Source organism: Camelus dromedarius, chromosome 1 (genome assembly GCF_036321535.1).
Source record: "Camelus dromedarius isolate mCamDro1 chromosome 1, mCamDro1.pat, whole genome shotgun sequence".
Taxonomy (NCBI): Eukaryota; Metazoa; Chordata; class Mammalia; order Artiodactyla; family Camelidae; genus Camelus; species Camelus dromedarius.
The window spans coordinates 53049186-53061081 of record NC_087436.1 but is presented as its reverse complement, the minus strand read 5'-3'; the positions used below and the strand labels follow the sequence as shown (position 1 = coordinate 53061081).

The 11896-nt window shown below is 40.9% G+C and overlaps 1 non-coding gene across 1 annotated transcript; it reads left to right on the top strand.

Annotated features, from left to right (window-relative positions):
• The first annotated feature begins 6773 nt into the window (after positions 1-6773).
• Positions 6774-6851, top strand: TRNAC-ACA (transfer RNA cysteine (anticodon ACA)). The gene has a single exon. It is a non-coding gene; the product is annotated as a tRNA-Cys (tRNA).
• Positions 6852-11896: the final 5045 nt, after the last annotated feature.

The following is an 11896-nucleotide window of genomic DNA, read 5'->3' as shown; positions in this document are numbered from 1 at the left end:
GGTATTGAACCCAGGACCTCGTGCGTGCTAAAGCATGCACTCTACCATTGAGCTATACCCTCCCCCCACTTCTGCTCTTTCAACATGGATAAGAGCTTGGCTTCTACAGGCAGAGAGTTGAGTCCTGGCATTTCCATTTATTAGCTATCTATGCCTTTAAGTTATTTAATGTCTCTAAGTTTTCCTCATGTATATATAGTGATAATTCTAGAAACTAAAGAGGATGAAGTGAAAGGCTGAGCACGCTAAAGATACACTAAAAAAAAAAAGAGAGAGAGAGAGAGAGAAAGGACTGGATTGAAATAAAAAACTGAGTCTTAGGAAAGGGTCTTGCTGCTTAGTTTAAAGAGCAGGCTTTTTTTTCCTCTCCGTCACCTGCCTACCGGTCTGGGCCAATTCGTCTTGCCAAGGCCAGTGACTCAGCAGACCGTGCACCCAGCAGCTACTGAATGACACCCTGTGCACTGTCATTGTGGGTCTCTGCAGTCTTATGAGCAGCAGAGTGACCAATGAGGCGTTGTGTCTTTGTTCTTGCTGTTCCCGTCTTGAAACGCGTGCCCGCTGCTGTGTGCGTTTTCTGCACGTTTCCACGCTGCCTCTTTATTGTAAAGTAACACAGTAAAGGGCTCCTAGAGGGGCCTCCTGCCGTCTTCAGTCTCAAGCCTGCAATTTTCTCATCTGACTTGGCATTTGGAACAGCTGGATGGCTCCAACCCCTGGCAAACGTTGCTTAGAACTGTGCACTAGAATTATGCTGCTTTGTGATATGATTAAGTGAAAGCATATGCTTTCTCTTTTGTTGACTTTGTGTGTACTCAGAGCTGAAATCAAACCAATCAGTAAAATCCTGATGCAGCAGCAGATAAACCCCAAGGATTCCTACTGTTAACTGCAAAAAGCCCACACTCAGCTCCCTAGATGCCCTTGGGGGAGTTTACCCTTTACCTGGAGACCATGATTTTCCCTCAATGTTGAAAAGCACGGGATTGCCATTAGATGGAGCTCAATGAAAGAAAGAATTGAGGATGGGCTATTTCTGGATTAGAAAGTGGTTTTTCTTGGAAAGTCTCTGGGAACTGTTAAAGGGGCACGTTTCACCCCGGTATGTGACTTTACAGAGGACATCTCTGTATCAACCCAGCAGACATCTCTCTGACATTAAGTGATCTGTGCAAGCCTGTAAGCATGAGCATCAGAGAGGGAACTGGTAAGAGTGAAATATAAGGCCCCAGAAAATGATAGAAGAATAGAAAATAGAAGATAGAAAATAGAAGAATCTAATTTATATGACATCAGAGTGCAGAGTATACAAGCAAACTCGGAGTCTTTATAATTAGTAAAAGGAAGTCTATGTAGCTTGCTCCCACGTTCTCGCTCCTCAGTCAGCCACACCACCATCTCACACACGAAGAAAAGCAGAGTCACAGAGAGGTGTAGCCTGACAAGAGAAAGGTAACTCAATGTTTACAGTTACAAGGTCACTTCCAGTCTTGGCTGTGTGATGGTGGCGCGATGGCTGGGCCAGCCACACAGCCAAGCAAGATTGTTCTCTTTTGCTTTATGCGTGAGGTCAAATTAGAATGCACATGATCCTGGGTACTAGGGAAAAAATGTATGTGTCATGGGAAAAATACATCCCTTCTAAGGGTCACAGGGGAAAAAAAACCCTGAAGACTTTTGTTAACACCAAACCAGTAAGATAATTTAATTCTGTCATAACTGTTTATACTCCACTGAGTGAGACTGAGGATTTGTGAAGGAAATTTCATGTAAACACTTCTGCATGAAGAGGTTGTATACCTCCATAGAGCTCAATACAACAAAGGGAAGGAAATAAAAATAAATCATTTCACTGCATTATTTATACCTGTACTGAACCAAGGTACATGATTTGTACACTATGAGCATTTAAAAGGTGAATTTGGTTCTATGAACTCATCTGTACCAGTTAGTTGTTTATTTTTTTAATTGAAATAGGGTTGATTTACAATGTTGTGTTAGTTTCTGGTGTACAGCGTAGTGATTCAGTTATACATATATATACATATTCTTTCTCATTATAGTTTATTACAAGGTATTGAATGTAGTTCCCTGTGCTATAATGCAGGACTTTGTTATTTACCTGTTTTATATATCGTAGCTTGTATCTTATAATCTCAAGCTCCTAATTTATCCCTGCTCCTCTTTTCCCATTTGGTAGCCATAAGTTTGTTTTCTATGTCTGTGAGTCTGTTTCTGTTTTGCAAATAAGTTCACTTGTATCATATTTTAGATTCCACATATAAGTGATATCATATGGTATTTGTCTTTCTCTGTCTGACTTACTCCATTTAGTATGATAATCTCTAGGTCCATCCACGTTGCTGCAAATGGCATTATTTCAGTCTTTTTTATGGCTGAGTAGTATTCCATTGCATACATATAGCTCATCTTCTTTGTCCATTCATGTGTCAGTGGACATTTAGGTTGTTCCCATGCCTTGACTATTGTAAATATCCTAATATAAATATTGGGGTGCATGTATCTTTTCAAATTAGAGTTTTCTCTGGATGGTATTCCCAGAAGTGGGATTGCTGGATCACATGATAGTTCTATTTTTAGTTTTTTAAGGAATCTTAAGAAACTTTCCCATAGTGGCCACATTAAATTGCATTCCCACCAACAAGAGTAGGAAGGTTACCTTTTCTTCACACCCTCTCCAGCATTTATTGTTTGTGGACTTTTTAATGATGGTCATTCTGACTGATGTGAGGTGATACTTCATTGGAGTTTTGATTTGCATTTCTCTTATACCAATCAAAATATGTTTCAATTGCCATGGGAGAGTTTTTATTACATTATTAAGAATAATTTCACAGAAAAAAAATTTTTTTTAGAGAGTGAATAACTAAACTAGTAAATCTTTGTACATAAATAGAAGTTCATGTACTAAGTGTGCATAATATTAGATATTCCACACAATGTAGTAAATTGTGACACATCTACACATATGGCAGGTGTTCCCAGTTTGGCTGACTAGCTCTTGCTCTCCAGAAAGAAGTCCCAGAGATCCTCAAAGATTCTTAAGATCTGAAGTCCTCCACTAGACTTCAAATGACAACCCCATTTGCTTACATCCTGATTTCTACTCTGAAAATGACCTGGTCTAGAGTCTATTTATATCCAAAAACAAAGGCAGGAAGGTATCAGGAAACAACAGACTTATTAATGAATCACCAGGAAGATAATTCCTTCCAAAGAATCAGGGAAGAACGCTCAAGGGGCAGGAGAGCAAGACGCAAGAAGAGGAAGAGGACAATGTAGCATAATGAAAGCAGTGTCTGACACTTGTCTGTGATGCAGCATTAGGTTCACCAGGGAGTGCCTGGGTGGAATATTAATTTGGGTTTCTAGGCCTGCATTTACCCTCTTTAAAAAAGAAAGATTCTCCAGAACTCAGTGACTAACTGGAGAGTGAGAGAAAGAAAAGGACCAGGAGGCTATGGGATTCCTGGCGTGCATCACCAGTGGAAGCTGGAGCTGTTCACTGCGATCAGGGTGGTCACTTCTTCAAGTTCAGTGCAGGCTGGTAAATGCAGAGCATGTCTGTGTGCGTTGGGTAAAGGGCAGTGTTCTAGAGTAGAAGCACTATGGGTTTGTATTTACATAATGCTCTGTAGTTCTTGAAGTATTTTCAAAAACACTATCTCTTGTGATACTCACAGCAACCCAATAAAATAGGTAGGTTAGTCATCAACAGCCTTGTTTTAGAGGTACGAAAACTGAAGCCTCAAATGCTCATATGATTATCCAGAGGTCACAGGGGAAATAGGTGGCAGGGCGGGGCTTGAACTTTAGTCTGCTGACTCTAAATCTGTAGACCACTGAATTTAGTATTTAATTATTCTCCATAACTTCATGAGTGTTGGCTAGCTGCTGTTTTGCAATTAGAGTATGCAGTCTCTGAAACAGAAGATGATAGTATATATTTAGTCCCAGAGTTTTTTTAATCTTAGCACTATTGACCTTTGGGCCAGAAGCTGTCCTGTGCATTGTACGTGCATCCTGTGCATCCCTGGCCTCTACGCACAAAATCACTAAATGCCAGTAGCATTCTCCAAGTTGTGACAAGTAAATATGCAATCAGTCATTGCCAAATACTCCCTGGAGGGCAAATCACCCCTGGTTGAAAATCAGTGATTTAGTCACTTCACCATTCTGGGCACAGGGGAGAAGCCCAATAAATTCTTGGGGATTGATTTAAGGCTAATAATGCATTCTGAAATGTTTTTAATAGAAATCAATCAAACAATGAAGTTAAATTGGAGTGTAAGGCCAAAGACGTTGCCTTTTTAGCATCTGGAATGGTGTCCAAGAAGTCGAGGAGGTTGTGATGGTGACTGTCCTTGTGCTGATTAGCAGACTAGTTTTATAGGCTCAATTTGGAAAGAAAAGAGGGACATTGCTTCTTTCAAAAGTAGGTGTGTGCACAGTCCTGCATCTCCCTGCACACAGCAGCAGTGAGTCTTGAGTAGAGGATGCCCTCATGTATATTTCATTTGTTTAGACATCCTTGCCACCCGGAAAAGCTCATTGAAGGGCTATGAGTAGAAGGAGCCCAGGACTTGAGCACCTTGGGAGTGGAGTCTATTTCTATCTCTGCTACTAACCGAGTAGTAAGACCTTTGGCAGGTCACTGCCCTTCTCTGAACTCAGAGTCCTCATTCATAAAACGAGGAGGTTGGAATGTATTATATCATAGGTATCTTCCGAGTTGAACATTTATTTATGATTCTATGATACAGATCCTCAGTCCTCCATTTGCAAGCCTGGAGATTTCATGTGTTCCTAAATTCAAAATTTTCACATTCTTTCAAAGATAAGAAAGTGCATAAACTAGTTTTTATAAAACTTCCAATTGGGGGCTGAGGCAATACCCCCAAATGAAGCACATTAATATTTATGAAGTAAGATGGATGACTGTCCACACTCAGTGAAATAAATTAAGATGATTAACAGCCTTGCATCAGTTCAGGTAAGATTTTGTTGCCAAATGAGTTTGCTGCAAACACAAATAAAAACTCTTTTGGTTTTCAGGCCACTTTAAACTTCAGAATTGTTGATGTGCAATTGTGTATGTGTACTCAATTCTGATTATGGATAAGTAATTAATAAATCATGTTATAGATAAGGAAAGTCTGCTAAATAAGCCTAGGGTTTATTTTTTAACCCTTTGGGAGATACAGTTTCATTAAAATATAAAAAGTCTTTTCTTAATATTTATTCTTTTGGTTTCCAAATTTCAAAGCTAACACAATAGGCATTTTTTTCAGGTCTTGATTTTTATTCTAATATTTCATTATGATGCAAAAAATTATTATCCCAGGAAATGTGTATGGGAAAAGTATGAATGAAAATGAAATGAATTCCTTCTTTATCTCGATGTAAAAGCAAATAATAAATTTCCTAAAAATATTAACTGAATGAAAACGTACCAAAATAAATGTAACACAAACAATTTAACAAATAAAATATTGTTTGTTTGATATTATATTAATTAGGGTCATATTAGCCTGTAGTTTGGTAAAATGAAAAGGGAAAATAATTCAATACATATTGTTCCCAGCGATGCTACCAGAAAGGTCAGTGGATCCCTAGGGGCACAGACCTCAGGTTCTCACGTTGGACTCGAGTCTGGATCGGGCAGGTCTCTGTTTCCCAAATGACTATTAATAGTGTTGCCAACCGCGGCACTTTCCTTCATTCACTCAGCACTTTCTGTCACTCATGAATAATACTCCCCAACGGAAAAACACTGCTGGACCAAGTGTGTTAAAAACTCTTCACCGAATAGAACACGTGCGCTCGATACCGAAAGGGAAACTAAGGGCGATGCGAGCCCGCAGTAAACGCCCTCCGGTCTGAGGGTCCGGAGCTACGAGCAGGGTGCAATTGTCTCGTGCTCTCTGTGAGCAGTCGAGTGTGAGGCTGAAACTTCATGCATTTTAAGCCAGAGAGAAATCAAGAGAGAAAGCATGGGTAGGCGGGGCGGCAGGGGGAGGAAGGGAAAGAGGGAGGGAAGCGTTTGTGAAATGGTGCTGGTTATGGAAATTTTCGTCTCATCTCATTCATTACTCTGATGACGATGATAATAACTGTCAGTCATTGTGCTGGGTGTGGGGAGTACAAGGATCAACGATGAACAAGACATTTGCAACTTAGAGCTTAGTGATTAAACAGACAATAAACAAGTAAGCAAAAAATAAAATTTCAGATAATCCTGCGAAGGGAAAACAACTGTGTAATCAAAAAGCAACTGTGTAATTGAATGGCACAAAATAGGGTGCTTCCCATGGGACTGTCAGGGAAGGCCTTTCTAGGAGGTGAGAGTTAGACTGAATCCTGAAGGGGGGAGAAGACGTCGGCCACTAGAAGCACTCCCCATGCCAAAGCCAGAGGGCTCGGGAGAGACAGGAGTAGGGAGGAATGCAGGAAGAGACGGGATCGTGGGCTGCAGGGTAAGTCATGGTGGGGAGGCTGTCCTTTATGGCAGGGATGATGACAAGGCCCCTGAAGCACTTAAGTAAAGGAGAAAGGATCTGCATATTTTATTTTAAGTTTTTTTTAAAAAAAATTTTCTTTTGGTGGGGAGGTAATTAGGTTTTTATTTATCTGTTTATTTTAATGGAGGTAATGGACATTCAATCAACCCAGACCCTCATGCAAGCTAAGCACACGCTCTACCACTGAGCTATATCCTCCCTAGGGCCTCTTGAATTTAAAACAAACATTCTGGGGGTAGGCTAATAGCTCAGTGGTAGAGCGCATGCTTACAATGCATGAGGTCCTAGGTTCAATCCCTGGTACCTCCATTAAAAAATATATATATAGAAAAAAAATAAATGAAATGAACATGCCAGCTGCCTTGTGGAGAATGGATTGGGAAGGGGTATGGTTGAAAGGGAGAGCACTAGTTAGAAAGCTGATGTAGATGAGGATATTGCAAGAATTAAGAACGCTCTAATACATTAAGACTCTGGACTAGTTCATGAGAGGATGAGATATTATCTTTTCATGTCATTGTCCTCCAAGCCTATGATTTTTATAAGCTTTACATGTATCTATTAATATTTTCAACTTGCAACCTTTGAATAATTTTAAAAAAATCTATTTCTTGGTGTGGATACATTTTTATAAGCTAGATATAGACAGTACATCCACAAAGATCATATTGTTAAAGACCTAAGCATTTACACCAACATCAGACAAACAATTCCTCCTTAACTTGTCCACATCCTGCAGCATATTAAAGACGTTAATTGTATTTCCTTTCAACCTTGATCTTCCTAAGTTGAAAAAAATATCTGTCTCTTATAGATGCCCCTTTATTATTATATCTATTTTCAGTCCTCTTGCCTCTCTGTTTTCCTAAATTGACTAGTGGATTTCTTTGTAATGTAGAGTTAGCACTGCATCTGAAAAGCCAAACGTGAATACTATGATTTCATTTCCTTTAGAGCACATTTTTACCTTGTTTTGTCATTTGTGTTATGCTTAAATGGGTTAGGAGTTTGTTTCAGCAAGAAACCATGAAACACATTTCGTGCGTGTGTGTGTATGTGTGTGTTTGTGAGTATATGTGTGCATGTGAGTGTGTGTATGTGTATATATGTGTGTGTATATGGGTGTGTAGGTCAAGAGGAGTGAAAAGAAGAAGTGACATTGGATCAAAGCTTAAAAAGGAGTTGGAGGTGAAAGGCCAGGAGATAGAGAGCATTCCAGATCATGAGAATAGCACAGGGAGAAGGAATGACCCTGGAGCAAGAAAGAACAAGCCCCCCCCCCCCCCCAAGCAAATAAAATGCGTCTAGAGCTAAGCCTGCAACGTGGAAGCAACAAGTGTGAGATGGGAGAGGCCACCAGTACAGGACTTCAGAGGGGGTCGGGGGAAGAACCATCACCTCCGGAGGGAGGGGAAGCCCAAAGGGAGGAAAAGGAAGGCCCAGCCCAGGAGGCACCCCTGGATTCTCTGGAGTCTTCCAGACAGGAACTGAGGCCGGGACAGACGTCTGGTGGGAGTCCCGATAACTCAGGCAGCATCTGAGATGGGAGGTCTCTTGTGATTGCTCATATCAGACGCCGTTACCTTCACAAAAGTGCTGGACGGGGAGGACTGGGTGCATCTAGGGAGGGACACTGAGAGGCAGGGTGGCATGTGAACTGAGAGGATGAGGCGGTAGGTTCACACAGGAGTCTTCAGACAAGAGCGTCAAGAGAATCATGCAGGAGTGAAGACATGTTGCAAATAAGACTCAGGAGCTAAACCCACAAACTCTGGACATGCATCCCTTCATGTAGGGCCCTGAGCTTCTTGCCAGAAGAGTAGCTTCTTAGAAAGTGCCCCACCCCTAGACCAGATAAGATGAGCAAGAGGAAGCCAATATGTTAGAAAATAATTTCGCAAAAACAAAGCAGAAATGTAGATACCCCTGGGGCCTAAAGTTGGAGCAGACCTGGGGTAGTCAGACTGGATGCTGGTGCCCTTACTTGAGGGGCATTTGTATGACACAATTAAGACCAATACCTATTAAAACTCTACAGGAAAAATGAGTTTGAGCTGTACAGACAAACAGAAATAAACTTCATGGCAGTAGTTGAAGCTAGAGTAATAGGATACAAGGGCAGGTATTTGATGATTATAAGGTGATACTGACAAAGGGTCTGCACTGACCCACCTTTAAGGCGACGTGGGAGACATGTACTCAGTACTATTTATTGAGCATTTACTCTGTAGTGGGAATTTTAAAGAGGTGATCTCATGTAGCTCTGAAAACAACCAGAAAAGCTAGGAATCGGCTTCCACATCAAACATAAGAGTGGCTGAGACTCAGAGTAGTTTTTCCAGTGGGAGGGGATTGGTAATGATCAAGAGATTTGCTATTTGAAGCCTGGTCTGTCTGACTCCAGTCCACAGGGTCTTGCTTCTGCCCCAGCTGCTGCCAAGTTGACAGAACCAAAAGAATTCTCATTTCTTTCTCTTCTGATTCCTTAATGCCAAGTCTGCTAAAACGTATCTTTATTAATTAACGTTTCTCCCAAATCGGCTTCTCATATGTTTTCTCTCTGTGGCTCCCTTGGCATTCATCCCATTTAGTCAGGCTTGACCCCTTTCTTCCACTCATCCCCCGCCTCCAATCTGTTCACAAGTTCTGGCAATTCTAATCCTGTCTTCATTTTCACAGTCCCCTATCTCTGCCCGACAGGACACCTAACGCCATGCCTCACGACTTCTAGATGCCCAGGTTGAAATAACCTCCAAAATGGCCCCCGATGATCCCTGCCTGCTGCTAATTACACGTTTGAGTCACCCCCTCTCCTTGCATGTGAACTGGGTTTGGCAGCTCACTTTGAATGAATAGAGTAATACAGCACATGGGGAGGGAAATCACTTCTGAGGCTAGACTACGAAAAGACCAGTTTCCGTCTAGCTTGCCCTGGCTTGCTCTCTCCCATGCTGGCTTTGATGGATGCTGGCTGCCGTGTTATGGGCAGCCCTATGGAAAGGCTCATGTGGCAAGGAAGGGGGGGAGGTCTCTGGCCAATGGCATCGAGAAACTGAGGTTCCCAGTCCAAAGATCTATGAAGACCTGAATCCTGCCTATAACTGTGCCCAGACTTCTGACCCACAGAAACTATAAGATAATGAATGCTTGCTGTTTTAAGCTGCTATATTTTGGGATGATTTGTCATGCAGCAATAGATAACTAGCGTACTTCCTAATGGGTATTCCCAAATCTGGGAGTGGATTGTTAGTTAGCTTTTCTGCTGCCAAGTTAACATTTCAGAAATATTGTTCTGATTATGTCATTCCCATGTTCAAAAACTTTCAATGATCTTCATTTGCCTTCAGAAAATATCTAAGCTTCTCAGCTTGGCAAGGATGGTGCTTTATCACTGAGTCACAGTACACCTGTTAATAATTAATTGAGGATTATTTCATAGTTGAAGGCAATAATGTATAGTTGAGATATCAACTGAGGCTGCTCTGTCCCTTAAAGGCTAAATAAGATTGACTGCTACCCGTTTTTGTGGAAAATCCAACATCCTTCCCAAGATTCCTATTGATTCCTGGTGGGTTTGTGTTCTCACAATCACCTCTGGCTTCATTCTGCTTCTGCTGAACTAACTCAGTGTAAGGATTACCTCTCCATCCCCACCCCCATTACTGTTCCACATCACATCAGCCCAGATGTGGAACCCAGTCCCTTTCCTTGACACGACCACACACACACATACATCATACAAGGCTGTTGTGGTAAAGCATATTTTACCAAATTTTGAGGATTTGACTCAGCTCAAATAACTTAAATGGACTATAATATATTTCTATTAAAACATTTTTGGAAGGCAGAAAATATAAGTTAATTTTGATTTATATTTGCATAAGCAATGGAAAGAAATACTAGAAACTAAAAGAGAAGTTACCTGATGGGGGTGGTGGGGATGAGTTTTGGGTATAATGGGGTGGGTAGGGACAAAATTTGAACTAAGACATTTCACTGTGCCCTTTATGATATTTTGATTTATGGACCATGTAAATGGTTTTATTTTTTGAGAAAATGAAAATTAAAAAATAAATTGAGGAGGGTATAGCTCAGTGGCCGAGTGCATGCCTAGCATGCATGAGGTCCTGGGTTCAATCCCCTGTACCTCCATTAAAGATAAATAAATAAAAACCTAATTACCTCCCCTCAAAATAAAAAAAATTAAAATTAAATTAATAAATTATTGAGATGCCCTCCATTGGGAATTTCTCAGCGGCTGGATTCTGCATGATCCTCTCCCCTCCCATTTCTTCTCCTTATATACTCCCTCCAGGGTTGAATCTTTCCTGCTCCAGTCTAGAGTTTTCTCACTCTTAACTCAAAACACCCTTTTGTCCTGACTCTCCAGTTCAGCTCCAGCCCCACTTTTCCATATTAAAAAATTCATAAAAATGCTTATATGAACAAAGTACAAAGGGAGACCTAGGAGTGGTACTTTTAAATGCAATTCCTTCTATCCTAATCCGTCCATTAGGATACAGAAGAAGATGAGAGTGGGGAGGAATTGTCAATGAGGCTCTGATATCACAGAGAAGTTGGAAGGGAGGAAACCCTGAGGGTTTTGAAAAGATATTAAAGGCAAACTGTGTTTAGTAAATAACTTTGCTTGAGACCAAGTTGACTGTATTCTGTAGCCTTCTCATGCCGACTTTGTGCGGTATGTGTGTCCTGTTAATAAAACTTAAATTGTCTCTGATGAAATATGTTGTCTAAGTGACTTCCAATTCTACAGTGTAACTTTAAAACATGAGAATTTGTTTTAACTGAGCAAAAATTTGAACTAGCACTTGATGCAAGACAATATAAAAATGGCCAGTAAACATATGAATGTGCTAAATTTCATTGGCCATTAGGGCAATGCTAATTAAAACCACAATGAGATCCACTATACACATATAAGAATGGCTAAAATGTAACAGGCAGTATGAAGTGTTGCCGGGGTTGCAGAGAAAGACCAGTGGAAGTGCAAATTGTAGGACCACTTTGGAAAACTGGCAGCACCTGCTAAAGCTGAGCTTCCACATCACATGACTACTTCGACCCAGCTATTTCACTCCTAGGTAGATTCTAAACAGATACATGTACATATGTCCCCAAACCTGGAATCTTCTCAAAATGCCCGTCAGTAGTAGAGTAGATACATTGTAGATGATTCGTGCAATGGAAGACTATCCCATGTCAAGAATGAGCAAGCCCAGTGTTACGCAGAAGAAGCCAGACACAAAGGACTTCACACTCCATGATTCCATTTCCAAGAAATTGAAAATCAGCGAAACTAATGTTTGAGAAGTCAAGACAGTGGTTGCTTTTGC